Source organism: Peromyscus eremicus, chromosome 10, assembly GCF_949786415.1.
Source record: "Peromyscus eremicus chromosome 10, PerEre_H2_v1, whole genome shotgun sequence".
Lineage (NCBI taxonomy): Eukaryota > Metazoa > Chordata > Mammalia > Rodentia > Cricetidae > Peromyscus > Peromyscus eremicus.
This window is the reverse complement of record NC_081426.1, coordinates 90177854-90204563: the sequence shown is the minus strand read 5'-3', so window position 1 is coordinate 90204563 and position 26710 is coordinate 90177854. Positions and strand designations below refer to the sequence as shown.

Sequence of the window (26710 nt, the reverse complement as noted above, 5' to 3'; positions counted from 1 at the left end):
TAAATTGACTTGATTAATCGTTCTATCTTTATACATTTGATTATTGAAATATCTTAGGAACTATAAAATGTCTTAGGAATTACACTTGAATGGGCTATTTAAAGGAAGATGTATAGTGCATGTTCACCCATATGCTTATAGATGTGTAACATGTGTGCAAGGATATTCAAGAAATTGGTGGTAGCGGCTCTGGGGAGGAGAAACGAGGCTTGGGGGCTTCTTTTCGCTCTGTAATTTTGTATTAGTAATGGTCTTTTAAAAACCTATGGTTATGGTAAATTCCAGAACAAAAACAAATAAAACCTGTGCCTGAAAACTTTCTCATTTTTAGCAGTAGTTTTACAGTTTTTCCTACTAAGAAAATATAAAACCACCCTGTTTTAGTTGGAGTTGATGCCTCTGCTGATGTGGTTTGGATGTGCACTTTAGGGGCTCTTCCACTTCCTTCTCCTGAACTCAGGACCTGGGATTTCATTTTTCTGTGCATCTTCTTATGCTGCATTTAAGTCACCATGGCCAGATCTGTCCCTTTTGATCTTTAACACTAATTCTTAGAGTGGGCTCTTGGTCTGGTTCAGTTCCTGGTTCTAGTGCTCTTCCAGCCACACAGCTGGGTGGCCGAGTCCTCTGCATCTGTCCTCTGATCTGGAAGGGCTGCCCGTCCCCAGGTTGTTGATCCCGTGTTGACCGCGTCACTTGTCTCGTCCGTACCCTACCTTTGTCAACGAAGCAGCATCAAAGCCATTCACCGAACACCAGGCACTATGTTCAGAAATTAGTGTGACCACACACGTAAGCCATTAATGATCTGTCTGTGTCTGCCTTTCCTATGCAGGTCTCATCCCATCCTCCCCTCAGGTTCACTCCGTGTTCTAACTGTGCCCAGGAGTCAATACGTGATCTCTATTTTGAGTCTGACTCATAGGAGACAACTGTAGAAATAATGACATTTAGGAGATGATTTGGACACTGGATATTAAGGTTGTCTGAGTTAGGGTTACCATTTCTGCGACGAAACACCATGACCAAAAAGCTAGTTGGGAAGGAAAGGGTTTATTCAGCTTACACTTCAGCATTGCTGTTCATCACTGAAGGAAGTCAGGACAGGAACTCAAACAGGGCAGGATCCAGGAAGCAGGAGCTGATGTAGAGGTCATGGAGAGGAGCTGCTTACTGGCTTGCTTCTCATGGATTGCTCAGCCCTTCTTATAGAACCCAGGACCAGCAGCCCAGGGATGGCACCACCCACAGTGGGCTGGGCCCTCCCCCATTGATCACTAAATGAGAAAATGCCTTACAACTGGATTTCAAGGAAACATTTCTTCAGCTGAGGCTCCTTCCTCTGATGACTCTAGCTTGTGTCAAGTTCACTCACAAAACCACCTAGTACTTTAGGGATCAAAGCTTTTCTTATTTTTATTGTGATGCTCAGCCTGGGAGATCCTTGGCGCTCTGATGGCTCCTGTGCACTGAGAGGACGCTGCCTAGCAGATCGGTGATCTGTAAGGGCTTCAGACTTCTATAGTTCCCTTCTCCCCTTCTCTGTATGTCTCTATTTCTCTGTCACATCTTACAGTGTAGCCCAGGCTACCCTCAAACCATAATCCTCAGCCTCAGCTTTCTGAGTGTTGGAGTCACAGGAATGTCTGTAGGCAGAATTTCTCTGTGTCCTGGCAGTCTCTCCCAAATAACCACACAGAGGCTTATCATTTATTATAAATGATCAGCCAATAGCTCAGGCTTGTTACTTGCTAACTCTTACAACGTAGATTAATCCATTTATATTAATCTGCATTCTGCCATATGGCATTACCTGTCTTTCATTTTGAACCTCTTGTTTCCTCTCTGTGTCTCACTTGTGACTCCTCTGACTCTGTCCTGCTTCTTCCCAGTGTCCTCTGTCTGACTGTCCTGCCTATACCTCCTGCCTAACTGCTGACCAATCAGCTCTTTTATTAAACCAATCAGAAGGTGCCTTGGCAAAGATACATCTTCACATGGTACAAAAAGATTATTCCATAACAAATGTCCACTACTACTAACTGCCATATTTCATTTTTAAAGGTTATAGCCATTCCCAATGAATTTATAATAGACTATTCACAGTGTATTCCTTAAGTATAATGCCAAAATAAGATTTTGTTTGAGAAGAAGTGCACATATATGTGTTGAACTTTGAACTGCAGAAATAGCACTCAATCCTGTCAGTTTAAACAGGAATTATCTTACTAGAGTGTTAGTGGAGTATAGACTCAGGGAGCAGAGGGAACAGCTGTTCTGTGCTATGGAAAGACTTTTAAGGACAATTTTTAAAGATTTATTTTCATTAGTGAATATGTGTATTTTGCCTGCGCATGTGTGCACAGTGCCCAAAGATCCAGAAGAGGGTGTTGGATCCCCTTGAACTGAAGTTATAGACAGTTGTGAGCTATTATGTGGGTGCTGGGAACCAAACCTGAGTCCTCTGCAGGAACAGCAAGTTCTCCTAACAGCTGAGCCATCTCTCCACCTCCCGTTAAGGATGCTTTATGTATGGGGCAGGAAATCTGTAGGTGTGGCCAACTCAAAGTTATAGTCCAGATTTGACCTATGACTTGCTTATGTGTTACTTGAACTGTGATTAGATTGTCATTTTTAAATATTCAAAAAATATCACAAAAGAACAATGATTTGTGGTTCCAGGATCCATATATAAACTATACTGGACCATAGCCACACTTATTGCGTGTGACTGCTCTCACCCAACAATGGCAGTGTTAAGCAGTTATAACAAAAACTGCCTGGCAAAGTAGTTATTATCTGGCCCTAGGGGAAAAGGTTTGCCAGTCCTTGTTCTAGGATACACTCTAGGCCAACTCAGGAAGCTGCAGTTGTTGCCAGCCAAAGAGATGTGACAGGCCCTAGAATTCTAGTCCCACAGCTGAAAACATTCACAATGTGGTCTCCGCTCTCTCCTGCCCCTGAAAGCTTATGCAAGTAAGTTTGATCGGCTCATTCTAAATTGCAACCAGAACCTGTGTGTAGTCGGGGACCCCTCCCTTAGCCTGTGTGGTATATGAAGGCACACTACAGAAGCAGGGTAGAAGGGATATTGGGCTTCAGTATCACCCTACCACGTGTATCATCCTGTGGATATGACTTGGAAATACAGCATCCCTGTGGTCATTAAAAAGATAACTTCCGCTGGGCGTGGTGGCACATGGCTCCTTCTGAGGAGGCTGTGGAGGAGGGTCTCAAGGGTAAGGCCCTTGTGGGCTACTCAGCAAGATCCTGTGTCAAAGTTTAAAAGGAGGATAGGGGATGAGGATGTGGCTGATGTGTGCGGTGCCTGCCTAACATCCGCAGGTCTTGAGTTTGGTGCCAGCACCACAAAAAGCAGCAGCAACGCTAAGGGATCAGTTTTTCACAAACTCTAAATCCCACATTGATTAGCTGTAATTATTATGATTATGTTCTAATTAGACACTGATTACCCCCTCTGTGAGAATCTGCTGTGGGATGCCCTTCTGTATGCTCTGGATATGTGTTGCTCTGATTGGTTGGTAAATAAGGCTGCATTGGCCTATGGCAGGGCAGAATGGAGCCAAGTGGGAAAATCCAAGGGAGACAGTGAAAAGAGAGAGGAGAGTGGGGGGTGGAGAGTGGGGTGGGGGGAGATGCCAAACTACCATCCAAGGAGCAACATGTAATGGGATGCAGGTAAAGCCACGGAACATGTGGTGATACATAGATGAATAGCAATGGGCTAATTTAAGATGAAAGAGCTAACTAGGAAGAAGCCTCCCATAAGCCATACAGTTGGTAGTTAATATAAGCCCCTGAGTGATTGTAAGTGGCTGTGGGACCTCAGAGCTGAGCGGGACACAGGAAAACTTCCAGCTGCAATAGTTCAGGCATGTATTGTGGTATTCTGTTCTCCTATACTGTAAAATATACTGAAGGAATTATCTGATTTAACTAACACTGAGCAAGGTGTGGTCTAGGGTGAGTTGATGACTTTTCCTTGTATTCTTTACGCTAGCTCTAACTGCCGGTAGTCTCAGCTCCAAGGGACCAAGTGCTGTCCACAGCCACCACCCCCCAGCCCTCTACATATGTAAAAATATCCCCAGAGTGCTCCAGCAGAGATGCTGTTGGTAAAGCGGCAGGCTGGGTTGATCAGACCAACAGGATCCAGGATCCATCTCATACGTGAATAGTTTAATTTGTTTAGTTATAATCTCTGAACTTTTTGAAGCTAAATCTAAATAATTTCAAGGCCAGGCCTTTAAAAAAAATAAATCGGGGACAGAAGAGACTGCTCAGGACTTCAGAGCACTGGCTGGTCCTCCAGAGGTGCAGAGTTCAATTCCCAGCAGCCACATGGTGGCTCACAACTCTCTATAGTGGGATCTGATGCCCTCTTCTGGTGTAAAGTTGTACGTGCAGATAGAGCACCCATACATAAAATGAATACACAAATCTTTAAAAAAACAAATAAAATAATAAAAACCAAGGAGGGAGGGAGGCAGACTCATGAGAGTGGGGCCTGAGCTCGGTGCCGTAGTGGCACTGTCCCGGGATGAGGGCGGAATCGATCGCTGGCTGTTGGCTGTAAGCCCTCCTCCTCGGTGGATTCCCAGCAGCTGCTGCCTGGACTCTGATCTTTCAGCCGTTCCCTTTGCAGCTTGTATGGTTGATTTGATCGGGACCAGCAGGTCAAGGTTAAGAACCTGACGGACCAAAGAGCTGTCTGGGTTTCTACTTATGTTGGGTATTTAGGGAAAATATTTCGTGAAACCTGAGTTTCACTTTTAAATCAAAGTGATTATTTAAAATAATAAGGTAAATAGTTATTGTTGCTGGATTCACTTTTTCCCCTTGAAGTTTTAAATCTCATTTTCTTATTCATGAAGAAATTAGTAAGAACTTTTAAAATGATATCCTATATCCTATTATAATATATATAAATTATGTATAAACATAATAATTATGTTTAACTGCCAATAGGGTCTTTTTATTTGTAGTTCCCATCAACAGATTCTGCCAGGGAATTGTTTCCTTAATATTCTGAGTGTTATTCATATTTGGGTTCAGGATGTGGTGCTCACAATCAGGGAAAACTAACTAAGAGAATGGAAGCTCTCATGAGAGAAGAAAACGTATCCAGGTGTGTAAAACACTTCCTGAATGTCAGCTGTGTCTGGAGATTAGAATTCTCTGGCAAGATTGTCCTCAGGACACTGTTCTTGTTTGTTACCAGTCTGGTTATAGCCTTGGTGGAACTCACAGAGGGTCAGTTGGTCTCCCCTCCCTGTTCCCTCCCTCTCTCATACCCCCCCCCCCAAAATCTTCTTTTTTATATAAAAATACTTGATGTGATGACTTTATCTTAATGTTAAAGGAGGAACAAATCATACTGTCTTTACTAGGAATAGCTAGAAAATAAAGATCACTATCTTTGAATGAATAATTATTTCCTGGGCTGAAGAGATGACTTGGAGGGTGAAATTTGCTGTGCCACCGTGAAGGCCTGAGTTCAGACCCCCAACACCCATGTAAAAGCCAGCTGGAGCCATGTGACCTGCAACCCCAATACTTGGGGACAAGCAGATCCAAGGGCTCTCTTGGCAGCCAGCCGAGCCAATCCGTGAACCCTGGGTTCAGTCAAAGACTGTCAAAAACTAAGGTGAAGTGTGTCTGAGGAAGATAACCTGTGTTAACCCCTGGTGGGCGCGCGCGCGCGCGCGCACACACACACACACACACACACACACACACACACACACACACCCAACCTGTTCCTGAGTTAGCTTCCAATTAATAGTACAAGACTGGATCTGGAGTTCTCTATCTTTAAATTGTAGCTATGGCCGGGCTCTCAGTCTTTTTGGCAAGTTGCTGTAACCGTGTGTTTCTCCATCTGTCGTTTGTGGCGACACATGAGTCCTTTTCTGTGAAAGAACCTTGGACTGTTCGGTGGAATCACTGGGTGACCGAGGATCTTAGGCTGCACTTCCTAAGTGAAAACTGACTCGGAGGCAGGAAGCAAGAGCTCCCTGGGGACCAACACCCGCCCTGGCTACTGAGTCCCTTTAGACTCCTAAAATGGTTCAAGGGCGGAATAGCTGGTGTTTTCCACTTGGGAAGACTAGTTCCCGTCTGGTGAGTGGAAAAGACTGGGTTTGAGTAGTTAACATAGGCAGTAGAGCTGCAGAAACCTGACAGACTGGACTGGTCTGAGGGCAGGCCAGGGAAGACCGTTGGTTTCTTCCCGAAGGCCTGGTAAACACGTACATAACCCTGTCTGACGCTCTTTCACCCACAGCCCTGAAGCCGGGCAAGGTCCCCTGGCTCCACTTTCCCTTAGTTCTTGCCTCTCCGCTGTACAGTACTCACCACCATGTCCCAGGGACCTACCTACCCAGGGGATGGTTTACATCTTATAAATAGGATTCCAAGTCTAGTAGTGTAAGCCATCATTTAGAGCCACAATTCTTACAACATGGCCACAGAACAAACAGGAGACTATGCTGAAGTGGGTGGTGACTCCCAAACACAAACTGGAAGTTGTTAAAGCCAAATTGGGGTCACTGAGTACTGCAGAGTCTGTGTGGTCTGTTGCTGGAGACCATGGGTAGGCCTGTGCTGGGGGGCCAGGATCAGATGGATTGTGTCACTAAGGTTTGCACAGTTTGTCCGGGTGCTACTTTAAAATAGAGTCCTGTTCCCCTTTCATCATCGGGTGAGAATCTTCCTGGAGTGGAGGGAGCCTGCGGTCCTGCCCCTCCCCCCTCTGGGGTCCTGAGCCAAACCTGTTTCCCTGGAGACAGACACTGGGAGTTGTCATTGCTGGCTGAATCCATCCTCCTTCCCCGGAGAGAGAGAAGCCTATCTGGAATTTATTTTTGTTTACATGATTCTAATGGCTACAAACATTTTACAAAACAAAACAAAAAACCTACTTCCACCTAAGTATTTCTGCAGATGTAATATTTTTCTTGTTACTTTCTGAGCAGATAAATTATATTTTACTTAAGTATGTTTTGTTGTATTTTTTTTCTTTTTAGTTTTAGAACACTAAAAGGAATAAAAAGGCTCACTGAAAGTACCTGAGAATCAGTTTAGACAAAAGTATATGGATATACCTCATTTTAGTAGGGTTTAGTTGAGACTAACCTAAGAAATAAATTGGTATTTAATTTTAGGTGTTAATCTGTTCTTTTAAAACATTATTTTATGTGGGTGTGTCTCTTAGCTGCATGTATGTCTGTGTTCCACATGCATACCTGGTGCCCTTGGAGGCCAGAAGAGGGTATCGGATCCCCTCAAACTGGAGTGAGCTGCCATGTGATTCCTGGGACTAGAACCCAGGTCCTCTGGAAAGGCAGCTAGTGTTCTTGACCAGTGAACTCTCTCTCCAGCCTCCATAAATAAATTCTTCATGAAACTGTCATGTGTTGGGGGCCATGCCTAACTAAAATCAAAAGCATTACAAAGTAATTATTTCCTTTAAAAAGCTGTACTTTTAAAAACGATTTCAATTATGTGTGCATGTTTATGTCTGGGGCGGTGGGGTGTGTGTGTGCGTGTGCATGTCTGTTGAGTACTCACGGAGGCCGGAAGGCGGTGTTGGGTCCCCTGAAGCTGGAGGCTTCAGGAGGTGGTTGAGAGCCACGCGGTGTGGCTGGGCACTGAACCTGGTTCCTCTGCAGGAGCAGCCAGGGCTTTGGACTTTTCTTGCTCAGTCTCTTCTGTCTCTACTTTTAGTTCTTTTAACAGTGGACAAGCACAGCTATTCCAAAGCAGGTGGTGTCAGCTGCTGTTGTTACTATGTGTATTTTTGAAAATGTATTATGGGTGTGTTTTCTATTTCTAAAAACTAAGATTATAATATATATTCACCATCTTCCTTAGTTCTTTTTACCTATCATATGTTCTTTCAGGATTCACATTACAAATGATGTGAATTATATCATTTTAAATGGCTCTGTATGGTCGTGTATTATCTTGTTTTGTCTTTATTTGCTATTGAAAATTTTTGTTTTACCTTTTATTGTGTGTATGTATGAGTGTGTGTACATGCGTGTGTTCATGTGTGTGTACATGCGTGTGTTCATGTGTGTGTGTGCAGGTGAGAAGATGAGTGGATGTGGGTTCTTTCCTTTGACTGTGGGTCCCAGATATCAAACTCAGGTCAGATTGGCGGCAGACTCCCTTCCCTGCTGAGCAGTCCCACCGCCCTACCTATTCATTTTCTCAACGTGATGGCCTTTAGTAGCCTCCAAGACCCTGCACCAGGAAGAGAGCACAGAGACCTTCTTGTGTAAGTGCCACATGTGAGCATCTCTGGATACAGAGCTGGGTGAGAGGTCTTGAGGATGCAGGCGTTCCCTTAGAGCCCTCTGCCAGCATGTTCTCGGTCTGTGGTGCCTGTCCACATAGACACTGATCTCCTAGGCACTGTGTGCACTTCCTGTTTAATCTGATCCTCCTGGTGGCTGCTTCATTGAGGCATCCCGGTGTGTCCCAGTTTGCCTGTCTTCATTAGGATTGCTGTATCTCGCTGATTTGGGAATTTGTAAAGTCTGGTAACTAACTGTCCAGTTCAAGATCACTCAGATATCTCATTCTGTCAAGTTCCCTCTCTTTTCAGTGGGTTCACAATATTCTATCTAACTTACTTCATTTCAAATTCTGATTTTTCTAGAAAATAAAGTTTAATGTTTAAAAATGAAAAAAACAGGGACTGGAAAGCAGGTAAATTTCATTACAGTTGTTCTTTGATTTATTACCAGGCCATGTACACAAACAAACGAACAACAACAAAACAGTACATTGGAAACTCTGTGAATACCAAAAGCAAAATATTGGTAACGTGCCGAGAGTCACACCTTGGCATCGTGCTGTGCCGCCGCGCATCAGTGTCTCCTTTGTTTGGTGGTTGACGGGGAACTGTGGCTTGCTGCCTCTGCCTGGAATAGACAGCACCGCATATGGCTAGTCCTAGAAAAGATCAGAATTGACAGTCTGTCCTGCAGTGTCTCCCGAATGCATCTCACTGTTGTCATGATACAGTTGTCGAATTGTAAGTCAAACCACCCCGAGTTGCAGATCATCTGTGCAGTGATTTAAGATTCATTACGTTGTATTTACTTGTGTGCGTGTGTAGGTCAGAGGACCACCTCTGGGAGCCGGTGCCTGCCTTCTCCCGTGTTGGTCCCAGGGGTTGAACTCGCATCATCAGATGTGATCACCTGCTTAGGCGTCTGTGTATTTCAAGAAACCGGTTAGAATACTAGATCACACCGTTTTTATATTTAAACCAATTAAGAAATCTAATGCAATTACATCTAAATATTACATCGTTGTACTTACTGACATGAATCAAGTATTTCCAGTATATATGTTAAAAGAGTCATATGGCTGCTAGAGGGTTAAACCCTTGTCTGTGCACTCGAGGTAGCTCAGAAGGAACAGTGTTCAGAGGACCGGACAGTTGATTTAGTCTCAGACTGAAAACAGCCCCTGCCAAACCATGGTAATCAAACCAGACTGATACAAGAAGACACCAGCCAAGGAGCAGGAGAGAGTTCACAGGACACAGGCACCAGGGTCGGTCCTTGAGGAACTAACACTGCCGAGGAGACGGTGGCATGAAGCTGCATCCTGGTGGTGGTCCATGAACTAGAGACCCAGATACGAGGGGAAAGGCTCAGTCCAGTGTGTCATTTCTGAAATGTATGTTTAATATGTATTTAACATGAGACACTACAAACATACATACATACATTAATATTGTGACCATCGAAATAGTATGTCCCATGTGTTCCTGAGAGAAGTTACATGACGAAATGAGCAGTCATTTCCTCCACAGGCTGTGTTTTCTGTTTCAGCCTTTAGAATCACAAGCCCAGACATTAAATACGCAGCAGATTATTATTTTATTTTAGTTGTCAAATGCGGACTGCCAGCCATGTTCAGCCTGTGTTTCCATTGCACTTGTCTTTGCCCTTTTCCTCAACTCCGTGTGAGCTGTCCTCAGTGGGAGAAGAGACCAGCAAGGTTCGCCTCACCCACCCTTTATGCCGGGAGCCATTTATGTATTTTATTGCATGACACTCACTATTCCTTCAGAGAGGAAGATGGGCCACTAGAAGAAAATATAGTGAACCGATCCATGTGCTGCTGCACAGACTGACTTCCCCTACAAGTTAGAAGGGCGACACGTTTCAAGTGGTGTCAGTGTGTCACACGGGTTTTGAAAACACACTGTAGTGGATGGATGGAGTCAACTTAGTAAGCAGGGCATGCTTGTGCGCTTCTTTAATCCCAGCACTTGGGAGGCAGAGGCAGGAGGATCTCTGTGAGTGCCAGGCCAGCCTGGTCTACATAATTAGTTCCAGGACAACTAGGGCTGCATAGTGAGGCACTGTCTCAAAATTTAAAAAAGAGGAGGAGGAAGAAGAGAACAGGGGAAGAGGGGTGTTCTCTCTCAGTCTTCCCCAAAGGTGGTTTTTAAAATAAGCCCCATGTGATCAACAGTGAAGTGACGTGACTAGGACATGGCTATTTATGGTGGCCAGTCTTACGTTTCCATAGTGCTGCAAGGATCAGAGACACAGCGTCTCACTCTTTCCCCCTTGGCCCTGCTCTGCTCTCCAGTCCCCATCCCTCAGTTGTGTGAATGACACTAGTCCTCCTTCCCCAAACTCGAGACTGAAAATGTATTTTCCATTTGTGGAATATTATATAGATCCTTTTGCCGAAACAGAAGAGAATTAATAGCTCTCTGATGTGGTGATGTTAGTATTCTAAGAAATAAAGCTTGCCTGAAGATCAGAGGTCAGAGCCAGCCACAGAGTTAAACATAGAGGCCAGGCAGTGGTGGCATACATACCTTTAATCTTAGCACTTGGGAGGCAGAGATCCATCTAGATCTCTGTGAGTTCAAGGCCACACTGGGCTATGTGAGATTGATCCAGTCTAGGAGAGAAACAGAGACAGGCAGTGGTGATACACACCTTTAATCCCAGTATTTGGGAAGCACACACGCCATTAATCCCAGCACTAGGAAGTTTGAGCTAGGAAGTGAAATGTCTGGGTGGAGAAAGGCATATAAGACATGAGGAGACAGGAACTAGAGAGCCTTTTCGGCTGAGGACTCAGAGACATTCAGTCTGAGGATTTGTGGAGTTGGAGAGGTGAGACATGGCAGTGGCTTGTTCCTTTGTCTCTCTGATCTTTCAGCATTTGCCCCAATATCTGGCTCCGGGTTTTTATTATAAGACCATTTAGGAGTCGTGCAACACTCTGATGCACAGTCTGATTCAGTAACGAGGGCTTTTTGTGTCTGATGTATCATTAGTAATGCCACTTATATTTTGAAGAGTGTTTCTTTGAGACTTTCATAGTACCCAGCCTTTCCCATTCACATGTCCTTGCTGAATGACTAAATAGTAGATAGTATATGTCTTCAAAATAATTGTGGTGGAAGATTTACAGAAAAAGTTTACTGTCAGCAAGAGTGTCCTTTGCCTCATTCTTTCATGCAGCCCTGGTCTGTCATGTGCCTGTTAAGATGATGTGTTCAGTGCTAGGGAGCTGGCTTAATCAGTGGGGTGCTTATTGCTCAGGCATGAGAACCTGAGTTCAGTCCCCAGGACCTTGTACATGCTGGGCACTGCAGCATACACCCCCAGAAACCCAGTGCTGGAGAGGCAGGTCCCAGGGGCCAGAGAGCCAGCCAGCCTAGCTGAAATGGAGCTTAAGGTTCATTTAAGGACCCTGTCTCAAGTCAGATGGCTCATGACTGAGAAAGACAACCAGTGTTAGTTAGCCTCCAGCCTCTGCCCCTGTGCTCACCTGCACACACACAAACAGCATCCATGGCGTGTAAGATATTGTGATGTCAACAACAGCAACAACAACAGAGCCCACGGGTCACTGATCTGACATGAAGTGTATTTTAAAGCAATTGTTGTAGTCATGTGTGCGCTGGAAATCCCCTTCATAAATCCTGATGCTTTACTGCCCTGGTACGTTGAGAAACGGCCTCATGGGTCAGACTAGGTCATTGACTGTTGGCCGGCAGCACCTCCTGATGGAAGGGCTTGGTGTGGGCCGCCCCGTGCTCTTTAGCAGGTAAGGAGCAGTGTCTGTGGATTCCAGCTAAGTGGGTGTGAGGTGATGGACGGCAGGCCCGCAGGTAGGATGCAGAAATGGACATCTTTCGAGCAGAGCTGTCGTAAGGCTAAATTCAGCTCTCATCCATGCTACCTAGTAAGGATTCACACTCCTGAAGCAGCGTTTCCCAGGTAGAGCTTTGCAGATTGCATGAAGCATTGTGTTCTGTGCTTTGTTCTGTAATTACAAAGTTGCTGTACACACACACACACACACACACACACACACTGAGAGAGAGAGAGAGAGAGAGAGAGAGAGAGAGAGAGAGAGAGAGAGAGAGAGAGAGAGAGAAGCTGATAAACTGGTCTTAAGAGTCTTTTATGATTTCAATTTAGTAAGAGTTCAATAAAAGTGCTTCATGGAAGCAGATGACACTTGGATTTACCCACTCAGTAAACGAGGTACGATGTGACAGGCTGAGAAAGAGGCTCGCTGTATAGACAGATATTTGCCTTAGATGTCCTTTCTTCCTTGCAAGGTGCTTCAGGAATAACTGTGTTCTTTATCTTTATGTCTGAGATAAACCAAGGATATCCTTTTTCTAATAGTTTTAAGAAAAGATAATTTGCCATCAAATAAACACCAATGAATTTTTTGATCCCCTGTGACCTGCGAGTGAGGGGAGTGTCCACAGACTGAGAAAGGAGGGGGACAGTAAAGTGGCTCACGCAACATGTAGCGACTGATATGTGTGATGCAAAAGTTTTCAAGATTTATAAGCAGCAAGATCTGTTTCATGATATGAAAACACGGACGTGAGACTAAATTGGAAAAACAGAAAACACCCCCACCAAACAGTACTAGTGCCTGTCCCTGTGCGATCCAGAAGCTGTGCCTGTCTCCTGGGAGCTACCCACACTCTGCCTCTTGCTCCCCAGCTTTGTGTGTGAGAATATGAACAAGGTACATTGTAGCGTCACACGTTCCCACAAAACAGTGTATTAATATGGATGTGTATGTAGGGATGTCTGGTTTTGTTCTGAAGTTTTATTTCAAAAAGTGGTATTATGTAGTATGTTATGTCTTTCAACTTACTTTTTTATACATTTTAACTCCGGAAATGAACCCAGACTGTTCCGTGTAGTTTGTTGGTTTCCATTAGTAAGTAAATCGCAGATTCTCTTCTCCGGATGGACACTTCTGTCAGATTACCAGTTCAGACCATGTTCGATCTCCACACATCCTGCACACATGCAGGAGTGTATCTGGGCGAGTGCCTGGGAGTAGAGCTGCTGGATGAGATGGCATGAGCATGTTCAGTGCCACTAGCTAAGGCTAGACCACATTACTGTCACGCTGAACCTGTAGTGTTGTGTTCTTTCCCCACTGTTGTGTAGTTACCACGGTCTTATTGGCAAATGGCAACACAAGTTTTTATCTTTTGGTCTTGGAGGTCAGAAGTCTGAAATTGATCTAACAGTGCAAAAATGCCGGTGTCCAGAGCTGTGTCCTCCTGAAGGCGTCAGGGGTGGGGTGATGTGAGCCTCATACTCCTCTGTCAGCTTCTGGACCACCATGTTCCTGGCTCACGGCTGCACCTCCTGACCTGCTCCACAGCCACATCTAGTCTGTCTCTCATACTCCTCCCTCTGCCTTTGTGATCGCACACAACACTCTTCTATCCCAAGGGTCCTTGACTGCGTCATATTTACAAGGCCCTTTTTATTGATTTATGTTTTGAGGCAGATCTCACTATGCAGGCCTTGCTGGGTGGGTTTAGTTGTGTAGACCAGGCTGGCCTGAAACTCACAGAGATGTGCCTACTGAGATCAAATGCATGTGCTGGAAAGATGGCTCAGCAGTTAAGAAAGAGCACTTGCTCACAGCTGTCTGTAACTTCAGTTCCAGGGATCTTCAGTACCCTCTTCTGGCCCCCAAGGGTACTGCACACACATGGTGCACTTACATGCAGGAAAAACACTCATACACATAAAGTAAAAATAATACAAAATCTTAAAAAACAAACACTTGTTACCACATCTGTCCTTGCAAAGTCCCTTTCACCTGGGAAGCTAACAGGCATCCTAGGGATGACAATACAGGTATCTTGGCTGAGGCCTTACCTGCTTTATGTCAGTGTGAAGCTCTTTTAGTTTCGTGGGGAAAGATTTATTTTGGCTCACTGTAAACTTGTAGGTGTCACAGGTTGTTACCCCCTCCCCAGTTTGGGATATGTGTGTTATTAGTTTGCTTTTCTTTTGTTGATTTGCATGTATAGTGGCTTTAATTTTGACAAAGCTGTATGTGTGTGTGTCTAGTTTTGTTGAACATTCGTTTTCACACTGAGCGTAGGGAATATTTTTCATCTTTGTTGTTGCCCACCCCGCAACACTCAGGAGATTGTGTGAGGCAGGAGGATCATGAGTTCGAGTCCAGTCTGGCCTACATAGCGATGCTCTTTAAAAACAAGCCTATTTCCCATTAGTGTGTAATGCTGTGGTGGCGAAAGCAGAGGAGTGAGTGGCTGCAGCTGCTCTTGCGGAGGGTCAGAGATAGAGAATGGGTTGACATGGATCTTGGAGTTAGTAACTGGGGTTTTTCTGTGGCCATGCGTTCAGATTGCCTTAGGATTAAGAAGAATCAGGTATCCATGATAAATTGTCAGGCAGTTAAAAATGTTGAGTTTTCATTTCAAGCAAAAGAAAGCCTCAGGTTGCAACATGCATACAGGTTCAGAGAGCTGCATGTGTTCATCCAGATGCTGAGGACTTCTCTCTTTGCTTATAGTGGTCTGGACCATCCAGATGTTGAGGACCACTTTCCTGGTTTATGGTGGTTTGGTCCATCCAGATGTTGAGGACTGCTCTCTTAGCTTATGGTGGTTTGGTCCATCCAGATGTTGAGGACTTCTCTCTTAGCTTATAGTGGTCTGGCCCATCCAGATGTTGAGGACCACTCTCCTGGTTTATGGTGGTTTGGTCCATCAGATGTTGAGGACTGCTCTCTTAGCTTATGGTGGTCTGATTCCTCACCTTTAAGACCAGTATGCACTGATAGTTTGGAACTTTGGAAAAAGGCATGTTGTCACACCGTGGATGGTGAAGACTACAGCTGGTGTTTCTGTGATGTTTTATACATGGCAGACACTCTAGGAATTCAATTTCAGCAAAGCCATTATGGCTGGAATTCAACAGTACTGACTGCAGTACATTGTGTCGACATCAATGGAACTCTGTGCTTAATGGGCAGACGCATTTTGAGGAAGTCTGGAAACAAAGTCCCGTGAGCAACCTGGGTAATTCCAGTTTTGCTAAAACAGACATAATGACATTGATATTTGCATGGAGTTTACATACACTGTGACAGCAATTTAGGTGAGAAGCAGGGACTCAGACAAGCAAGCTCTGTACCCAGGTGCAGCTTTAACTTCACTATGTAGTACTGGCTGGCCTTGAACTCACATTTCTTCTGTCTCCACCCACAGAGGGGTGGAGCACCATTGTTTTAGCACGGGTCTTAGACATACTAGGCAAATGCTCAGCTACTGCCCTATTTCCCCGAGCCTCCAAATTTATTCTTCCTTGTTTTGATTTTTGAAATGGGGTCTTACCTTATCTCAGTCTGGCTGGATCTTACAATCCTCCTGTCTCAGACTCTTGAGTGCTAACATTACAGATCTACTAGGGTCTTTAATGTAGCCCAAGCTGGTCTCCGATTTGAGATCTTCCTGCCTCTGCTTCCCGAGCTCTGAGATCACGGGTGTGTATTACTGACTCATTCTAAATCACCTTCCCTTGTCTTTGTCTCAAGATACCTTTAGTTTATTCATCTCAACTATACTAATCATCTTTACTTATGCATTAAACAGTCTGTCTGTCTCTCTGACTGTCTCATCTCTCTGACAGGGTCTCACTATGTAGTCCTGCAACCAGCTCTGTAGACCAGGCTGGCCTCAAAACTCACAGAGATCCACCTGATGCTGCCCCCTCCCCCCCAGTGCTGGGATTAAAGGTGTGCGTCTTTGTCTGTTTCTTATTTACCAGGAACTCATCAGGTGTTGGGCAAGAAAAGTTGAGTGGGGATATCACCTTTGCCCTCTGTACCGCATACTTTTTTAGGAGGGGAGGGATCTGGTGTTGGAAAAATAGACATTGCACAGTGCACTGTGGGAACAAAAAAGAGCGATTGCCTGTGAAATTGGGTGGTTGGGGATGCTTTCTCCAAAAAGGGGCAGCTGAGCTAAGATTTTGTCAGTTCCTGCCTGACCTGTTGAACAGTCCTGAATAGGGGAGTGAGGACTGAGAAAAAACAGAGATAGAAAAACAGAGTCAGGAGAGCTCTCAGTGAATACTGTAGCAGCCCGGAGTTTATTTCTCACAGCCTTTTTGTTTTGTTTTTTGTTGAGACAGGGTTTTTCTGTGTAGCTTTGCACCTTTCCTGGAACTCACTTTGTAGATCAGGCTGGCCTCGAACTCCCAGAGATCCGCCTGCCTCTGCTTCCCGAGTGCTGGGCTTAAAGGCGTGCACCACCACTGCCCGGCTTCTCACAGCCTTTTTATACCCAAAGCAAGGGGAGCAAAAGACCTCCCCCTCTCAAGGACACCATGGTTCAAAGAACAAACAGAGCTTAAACACCTCCTTAATTCTGCAGACATCTGGTAAGCACACCTGTGCCCGAACATCCTGTTATCCAGCCTTAAGGGGCAAAGACAAGCTTGAACTCTCTTACCTTGAGTCAGGATGGAATCAAGCCACAAGCTGGAGTCACTGTGGGCTCCCACAAGATTTAAAGCTCCTTAGTGAGCACTGAGGCGCTGGCTATGGATGGATGAGGTCGGAGTTCTGGGGTGTGACGAGTCCGGCAGTACAGGGGCCACACACTAAGGACCCGTGAAGTGGCAGAGCAATCACTTATCCACAGGCCTCTTCCTTTTCACGGAGCCCTGGACCCTCTGCAGGGGTAAGGATTGGAGACCTCAGTTAGATGTGCGGGGTTCATGGAGCAGTAAGGGAGACGACGGCCAGACAGCAAGAAGTTGTCTCTAAGCAAATTGGTACCTTTTCACCTTAGACAGATGCTTAACACAGCTTTTGTTCGGCGATAATTCAGGGGGGTTGTGAAGGATTTTCATTTGGTAAGAAGTAGGGTACAAAAATTACAAGTTTAAAAAAATTACAGACTATAATATTTAGCTTTTTGTGGAATAATGAATGAATCTGGCCTGCCCAGAGAGTAGAATAACTTGAGAAAAAAATCTCGTTTTTCCACTTAGTAAGCAAGTGACGTTTGTTTATTTTTTTAATGTATTTGCCCATCACAGACTGAACCTGAGTAAGATTTGGTTCCCACTGCTGAAGAAATTATTAGATTGGTGAGAGCAAACCCATTCATTAGTAAATATATCTTAAATAGATGATGATGATGATGATGATGATAATTGTTGCTTGCTCTCCACTCCTGCCTATGACAGTTTATCCTGGAGCCACATATGAGTGACCATAGCCTGGGAATACAGATTCCAGTTTCTCCAAATTCCATATTCCAAAGTGGTAGCATAGTAACAGACATAACAGCACAAAGAGCCCTGTAAGCCGGGCACTTAGAGAGCATTGCTGTGAACTCAGGCCGGAGCTCCAGGGAGAGGAGGGATCCCAGCAGCAGCCTCAGGCTGTCTGATGGCATTCTGAGCCTTTTGAGTGGTGCAGTTAGTGGCCTGTACATTCCAGAGATTTACCTAATATGGCTAGTAAGGGCAGAGCTAGCCCAAGATAGTTTGTAATTAAACCTTGCAACATACCGACCTCTCCACAATCACTGAAGGTACAGTCATCCTGTGGTCAAGCGGGTGTGTCTTTTTTCCAGGAATTTTGGTCTACACTTAAGACAGAGTATTCTAAGTCCTACTATAAGCAGAATGTCCCTGTGGATAAAGCTGCCTGGACACTTGGGGATCACTCAGCCCTGAGAAGGTGACCTCAAGGCCGAGTACTTTGCTGGTAGGCAAAGCTGAGGAGGGTGCATTCTTGGGAGAGATGACAGCAGATCACTGAAAGGATCGCCAAGGCTAGGGTGGGGGCTAGGGTGGGGGCTTCCTTCCTAGAGAATTTGGACATCTCCTGAGAGGTGAGGCGGTGGGGTACATGAGGCCAGGGAGTCTGAGAACTCAGATATTAGAGTTGTTTTAATGTATTCTCAGGAATAGAGACTCAAATGTTGTGATGTCTGCTTTGCTATTCACAAGGTAATTCCAGAGTGGTGGAGGACACTGTTAAGACAGGGTACCAGTCCTGTAGTGTGAGATACAATTTAATTTGATCAGTCAGTTCAAAGAGCTAGGTTTTGGTTTTGTTGATTTCCGTTTTTGCTTGCCTTCCTGCCCTCCCGCTCTTCTTCCCTCCCTCCCTCTCTTCCTCCCCTCTATCTCTCTCTTTCTTCCTTCCTTCCTTCCTTCCTTCCTTCCTTCCTTCCTTCCTTCCTTCCTTTCTTTCTTTCTTTCTTTCTTTCTTTCTTTCTGTTTTTGCTGTTCATTTGTTTTTGTTTTTGTTTTTTTTTTTTGAGACAGGATCTTATCACATAGCCCAGGCTGACCTAGGACCTGTGTTCAACCTCAGGAGCACTAGACTTTCAGGTACAAACCACTGTGCCCAACTTTCTGTTTGGTTTTGGCTTTGGAGACAGGGTCTAGCCTCAAATTATGCAGTAGAGGGTGACTTGAGCTGAATCTTCTTGCCACTCGCTTCTAATGGCTGGGATTACAGGTGTGTGACTACAAGTGTAGTCTTTGGGTTTACTGCATCTGGTCTCTGATTTTAACCTTGCATGGCCTGTGCTTATTGCCCAGCGTGAGGTCTGCCCTGGTGGATGTTTTGTGTGAACTGAGAAGAAGGCATGTTGTTGAAGAGACTGTTCCATAAACATCAGCAATGGTTCCATTTGCTTGCTAGTACTGTTCAGGTGACCTGTGTCTTTACTGACTTCTGGTGCATGTCTTTTGAGATGTGGAGCAAATTCAGGGCCTTGTGCATGCTGGGCAAGTGCTCCACTACCCTGCAAGCCAGCTTGAAATTTCTCTCCTTAATTCTTGACTGTGCCGCCACCACTGGAATGCTGGGATTAAAGGCTTGCACCAAGAGAAAATAAAGGTAACTCTTAGAGGGTTTGATCTACCCAGTACCGTCTAAGGACTAGAGGTTCCCAACCGTCTCTTTTATCTCATTCTGTTAGTCCTGTGGAGCCTGCCTCATGGATTGTTAACTTTCACTCCTTAATGAATGGTGAGCTACTGCCAACATCGACGGTCCCCTTTCCTCCTGACACTTTCCCCTGGTTCTAATGAAGACAATGTAAGAAATTTACCTAGTTTTTCCATTTTTCCTTTTGATTGGGGTTAACATGGTATGCTTTTTCCATCTCTCATCTTCTTGTTGTTTGTTGGTTGGTTTTTGTTTTTTAAAGTCAGAGTCTCACTGTGTACCTCTTGCTACCTGTATCCAGTGTATGGATCAGCGTGGCCTCCAGCTCTCTGGGGTCCCTCTGCCCCTCAGTTCTGGGATTCTAGGCAAGTGTCTTTACAACTGTGGGACTTTCACACCATGGCTTGTTATTGATCAGGACACAGTGATTCAAGCTGTTACAGCTGTGCCATTGTGGGGACATCAGTGTCCTCTGTGTTTGTAACTTTTCTCTGTTGCCTTTATCTCTCCCCTACACACACACACACACACACACACACACACACACACACACACACACTCTTCACTTCTCCTGTTTTAACTCAGCACTCTGAATTTACCTTTCTTCTGAAGCCCACGGGCACGGTGACATGGTTGGGAACGGCCCTTCCCTCAGGCCACAGAAGGCTCCGAGGAAGGCTTTCTCCTGGAGAGCTGGCCTTCCTGTGGGCAGTATTCTGGGTGGGACCTTTTCTTACTGAAAGTCTTCCCACCCTTTGCCAAAGGCAGACCCCAGGATCTCCCATCTCCAGAGTGAGACCCCTGGCTTAAAGCCTGGCCAGTTTTTGTTTGCTGGTCCTGAGACCACACACCTGGACCTTTCCCTTCTTGCTGGCTGCTCCCCCCTGCAGCCCACTCCGTCACAACAGCTCATCACAGTGAGGTTTCCACCAGTTCATGGCTCCACAGGCTTCTGATGTGAAGCAGATTTCACCCATCATCCAAGTCCCAGAGTTTTTCCTGTTTACTCAATGGTTTCTGCTGTAAAGGCAAGGATCTTGCTTAAGATTTTTTATTATGTTATGATATATTATGTTTTTTTTAATATTATGATAAACTTTAGTTTTGCTTTTTCTGTAAATTTTTTCTGTCACTAGTTCTGCACACTAATAACAACTGTAAATTACAGTATTGGGCACACCACACCTTACTGTTACAAACCACTCACTTCATGTGGTGGTGTGTGTCTATAAGCTGAGTCCTCACTAGCCTGGGCTGTAATGGCAGCCCTACTAAAAGTCATGATAACCCAAAGGTCATAAAAACATGCTACACCTTGGATGGTACCTTTGTCACTTAGTATTCCTAGGATAGCATCCTCGAAGATGTAGTACCAGCTGAGAAACTAACCATGGGACTCTCATGTGGTGGTATTGTGTTTCCCAAAATGTTGTGAACCCTAATAAACTTATCTGGGGTCAAAGACAGAACAGCCACAATGTTAAACATGAGGATAGGCAGTGGTAGCACACGCCTTTAATCCTAGCATTCCAGAGGCAGAAATCCATCTGTTCAAGGATACAGCCAAGCATGGTGACTCACGCCTTTAATCCCAGAAAGCGAGCCTTTAATCCCAGGGAGTGACAGCAGAAAGAGAAAGATATATAAGGCGTGAAGACCAGAAACTAGAAGCATTTGGCTGGTTAAGCTTTCAGGCTTTCGAGCAGCAGTTCAGCTGATACCCATTCTGGATGAGGACTCAGAGGCTTCCAGTCTGAGGAAACAGGATCAGCTGAGGAACTGGCGAGGTGAGGTGGCTGTGGCTTGTTCTGTCTCTCTGATCTTCCAGCATTCAGCCCAATAACTGGCCTCAGGTTTGATTTTATTAATAAGACTCTCTAAGATTCCAGCTACACTCTCAGATTGCTCTAACCAAGACAATTGGCTTAAATTTTAATCAGCAATGTTTGCATGTCTCCATTTTTGCTGTTCTAAGTATATAATTTATTAATTAGTTTTGTCAAATTGATGAGCAATATTTGTTCTTTTTTATTTGCATTTCTGATATTCTTAATACCTGTGTAATGATGTATTCTTTTTACCTGCAGTGGTTTGTTATTTTGATTAGTTGATTTGTAGTTTTCATTGAGATAGGCTCTCACTCTGAAGCCCAGGCTTGTCTTAATAATCCTCGTGCCTTCTGGGTGCTGGGATTATGGATCTAAGCCACAAGGCTTGGCTGGTTTTTATTTCAGGTACATGTTGGTCTAGGATGTTCATTTTGTTTTGTTTTTTGGTGAGTTTTGTTGTTGTTGTTGTTATTGTTTGTCTGAGACAGGGTTACTCTGTGTAACAGCCCTGGCTATCCTGGAACTCACTCTGTAGACTAGGCTGGCCTCAAATTCACAGAGATCCACCTGCCTCTGCCTCCCTAGTGCTGGGATCAAAGGCATGCACCACCACCTCCCTGTTTAGGTCTAGGGATTTTAATTAAAATTCCATAGATATTCTAGTTACTAAGATTTGATTAGACAGTCTAAAGTATTTAAAAATACTTTAAATCTAAACTATTTATTTTTTATTGGCTCATTTCTTTCTTCATTTTTTATTTACATTTCTCTTAGAACTGTTCCTGCTTGTTTTGTATGTCATAACTCTGGGGTATTTTTACTCATAAATTTGCCCTTTTTTTAAAACATAATTTACTATAAGCTATAATCATTTCTTTCTGTACTTGCTACTGATATTTTGTTTACATTTATACCTTTGTTTACAAGTATTATTTTTATTTATAAATAGAAAGAAGAAGAAATCACAACAGTCCCTTTTTGGTTTTTGAGACAGGTTCTCTCTATGTAACCCTGGCAAGCCTGAAACTCTCCCGGTAGACCAGGCTGACGTCACAGAAATCTGCCTGCCTCTGCCTCCTGGAGTGTGGTGGCTTATTGTACCATCATAATTGGTAAAGTATGAAGAACTGTAGAATTTTCTCTACCTTAGCCCACAGCAGAAATCAGAAATGGGGAAATTTTGTGGTTGATCTCATCCAGGTATGAATTCCAAAGAATTGTCTAAGATGAGAATGCAGAAGGGTTACAGCTGGACACACTGACCTGAACTTCGGCAGAAACATTTAGAATGCAAAATTTGTCAGGCAGCCAGGGTTACAGAAGCACTGATCTGTAAAAATTCTTTGCAAGTTTTTTATACAATATAAAAACACTTGCTTTCAGAGAATGCAAGAATTGTAGATCTGACAAGAATTTATTTAATAGTGTAATCAAATTATACTAAGTAATACCAGCTAACCTTCATTAAGGTAATGTTCCTCTGTGGTGTCCATCACATATCAGTCATGGTTGTCCTGATAGCAGAACATCAGTTGGAGCCCTAGCTGGAGGTGGCCGAGGATGCTAGCTTGGAGATGTCTGCGTATCTGCTCAGAGCTGTCTGTCATTGCTGAGTGTTCTCGGGGTGGTTCTGAGTTTCTCTGATATGTTTTCTCCTCTGAAAAGATGTTTAAAGAATTGAACGTATGATGAGTTTAGCTTGGGGAATATTAGGGAATGGGTCTTAAATATTTTCCTATAAAGGAGATGGATCGTTTTAGAACATCTCTCATTGAGCTAAACTCTGATGACTGTCATTGAAAGGCAAAAAGTTGTCTTCAGAAGTTAGGAATTTGATTTATTATTGTTGTTGTTATCACTACTACTATATTAAGCGGGTCTCACTATGTAGCCCTTGATGTCCTGGGTAGCCTTAAACTCACAGAGATTCACCTGCTTCTGCCACCAGAATGCTAGGACTCAAGGTGTGGCCACCACACCCTTAAGCATTTAAGGTGCTCTGAACAGTGACAGTGGCCTCTGGATCTCTTCCGTGCTAGGGACCGATACAGAATTTTAACTGTGGTTCTGCTGTGTCTGTAGTTGTTTCCTGATTCACATGTTGAATCACAAGCTTGCATGAAGCTTGTAGCACCCTCTTGTAGTGTAAGAAAAACCTGGATTTTTTTTTTTTTTCCTTAGAAACCTCAGGAGGAAATGCCCGAGGAACCGCAGTTTCTTGATGAAGCTGTTTCTTTTTCTCCTAAGATAGTCACTTAGCAAAGCTGTTGGAAGTTTTCAGACTGGCCTCTGGGAAGCAGCTGGTGACTGCAAAGTATATTAAAGGGCAGATTATTCACTTGGTCCTTGTGCTTCTGTGATGAATGATGAAAATCCTTTTAAAGGATTTTGGAAGGGAAGTGTAAAGTGGTTTTCAGGCATTAACATAAAAGGTTAGATTAAGGAGTGCTGTCTGGATTAAGGAACATTATCCCACTGATATTTAAATACCCTCCTGTTGGCAGTACAAACACTTTTTCTTGTGGGAAAAAAATTATGATTTCTGTTGGAAAGCCTATTAAACACAATCTTCATAACAAAAAACCCTGTTAATATTCCTCCCCAAATATAATTCCATAGTTTATCCTCCCACTGTGCATCTTGCATATTTCTCTAATCTTTTGCTTTATAATTCTGTTCTTTAGTTGGGCTTGGTTGCACAGGCCTATGGCCTCAGCTCTTAGGCGGCTCAGGCCGGAGGCTTGTCATGAATTTAGTGTGAGGTAAGCCTGAGGTCATACAGTAGGTCACACAGTAGCAAGACCCTGTATCCAAAAGCTAAACCAAGTAAACTCTCTTCTTGAACATCCATTGGAGAATTGATTGTATTTATATGTCTGTCTGTGTCTCCCTAATCAATAGTAGTAGTAATAAGGATATATATGTTTGTGTAGGTATATATGTATGTGTGTTTCATCATTTTGCAAGTCTCTGTAACATTCTTAAGGGTATATATTACTTTTTTACTTTATTAAAGAACTTTTACTTGGGGCTGGAGAGATGGCTCAAAGGTTAAGAGCGCTGCCTGTTCTTCCAGAGGTTCTTGAGTTCAATACCCAGCCATCACATGATGGCTCACAGCCATCCATAATGAGATCTGGTGCCCCCTTCTGGCATGTAGCCATTCCTGCATGGAGAATACTGTATATATGATAAATAAAATCTTAAAAAAAAAAAGAATTTTTACTTGATAAAACCATTTTCACAGTTGCAAAAAGGAATGAAGTTTCATGCCCAAGGTAAAGGAAGAAAATGAATATTTCCTGAGTGTCAGCAATGCACTCAGCTCATCATATAAATGGTGTCGTTTGTGTTTTACCAAAAGGCCATGAGGAAAGCTGTCACAGTGAAAGAGACTGAGGCCCAGGTCTAAGAGCTCTGCCTTCTCCTGGAGCCATGCAGGTTCCCGCTCTTTACTCTATTGGTTTTCAGCATGAAGTATTGTGTTTGGTTTTTGTCAAGACCCTCTTGTCCCGGCCTCTGGGTGCTGGGGTAAGAGTTATGCCACAAATCTATAGTAACTTTAACATTTAGATCAGCGGAGCAGAAGAGCAAAATGGAGAGCAAGAAGTAAGTCCCTGGATTTACAGTAAACGCCCCTCAGCAAACGTACCAAGAACACACAATGGGCAAAGACAGTCCCTGTATAATAAATGGGGGAAAACTGAGTATATGTCTTAGTTAGGGTTTCTATTGCTGTGTTGAAACACCGTGACCAAAGAGCAAGTTGGGAGGAAAGGGTTTATTTGGCTTACACTTCCACATCACTGTTTGCATTTGAAGGAAGTCAGAACAGGAACTCAAACTGTCAGGAACCTGGAGACAGGAGCTGATGCAGAGGTCGTGGAGGGGTGCTGATAACTGGCTTGTTTCTCATGGCTTGCTCAGCCTGCTTTCTTATAGACCCCAGGACCACCAGCCTAGGGATGGCACCACCCACCAAGGGCTCGGCCCTCCCCCACTGATGACTAAATGAGAAAATGCCTTATAGCTAGATCTCACGAAGGCCTTTCCTCGACTGAGGCTCAGTCTTCTGATGATTCTAGCTTGTGTCAAGTGACACGTGGTCAGCCCGTACAGTACCCAAATGCAGAAAGCTGAAATGAAGCACTGTACAGGATCTGTAAGAACCAAGGCAAAATAGTGCAGAAAAACCGAGAGCTGCTAGAGAAAAGCAGGGGGAAGCTTCTTGCTGTTGGTTTAGGAAATAGTATGGTTGGGTATGACACAAAGTTTAGTCACCAAGAGCAGTAGGATGAGATTGCAGTAGTCGCAAACCTTCCGCACAGCAAAGGAGGCAAGCGGGCAAGAAGAGGCAGCCTAGGAGGGGACATCTGCAGTGCATGTGTCTGTCAGAGGTCGAGATCCCAACTATACAGGAGATCCCAACAACTTAGCAGTACATTCCCAGATAAGCCACTTAAAAACTGAGTCAAGCCGGGCGTGGTGGCGCACGCCTTTAATCCCAGCACTCGGGAGGCAGAGCCAGGCGGATCTCTGTGAGTTCGAGGCCAGCCTGGGCTACCAAGTGAGTTCCAGGAAAGGCGCAAAGCTACACAGAGAAACCCTGTCTCGAAAAACCATAAAAAAAAAAAAAAAAAAAAAAAAAAAACTGAGTCAATGATCTGGACAAATACTTCTCAAAAGAAGACATTCCAGTGAGTGACGATTATATGAAAATGTGTTCAGGCATCGGGGATATGCAAACCCAAACCATGAGCTGCACCTGTACCTGTTAGATAACCTGGCTGTTTCCTTGAAAGACAGTAATAGGTGTTGGCCAGGTGGAAAGAGGCATTTATTTATTTATTTATTTATTTATTTATTTATTTATTTATTTATTTATTTATTTATTTATTTTCGAGACAGAGTTTCTCTGTGAAACAGTCCTGGCTATCCTGGAACTCACTCTGTAGAACAGGCTGGCCTTGAACTCACAGACATCTGCCTGCCTCTGCCTCCCGAGTGCTTGGATTAAAGGTGTATGCTACCGCCACCCGGCAAAAAATCTTTTGTAATACTATCTATAAGCATGTACACTGATACAGCCATTACAGAAAACCGTGTAGAGGCTCCTTAAAACCACCAGAATTAGAACTATGTAATGATCCAGCAATTCTCTTCTAGATATTGACATGAAATTTATCTCAGGGGCCTGGAGAGATGGCTCAGAGGTTAAGAGCACTGGCTGATCTTCCAGGGGTCCTGAGTTCAATTCCCAGCAACCACATGGTGGCTCACAACCATCTGTAATGAGATCTGGCGCCCTCTTCTGGCATGCAGGCATACATGCAGGCAGAACACTATACATAATAAATTTAAAAAATCTTAAAAAGGAAAGAAAAGAAATTGATCTCAGATACCTCCATTCCCATACTTGCCTTAGAGTTATTTACAGTGGCCAAGATGTAGAAACAACCTACATGCTTCTTGATATGGTTTGAATGAGAATGGCCCCCATAGACTCATACATATATATGAATATTCGATTCTCAATTGGTAGATGCTTAGGAAGTATAAAGAAGTGTGACCTTGTTGGAGGC

General features: G+C 44.1%; 1 protein-coding gene across 1 annotated transcript in view; it reads left to right on the top strand.

The window, feature by feature from the left end:
- Wdfy3 (WD repeat and FYVE domain containing 3) overlaps positions 1-26710 on the top strand; it is a 220212-nt gene that overhangs the window by 31475 nt on the left and 162027 nt on the right. The gene's annotated exons all lie outside the window — the stretch shown is intronic.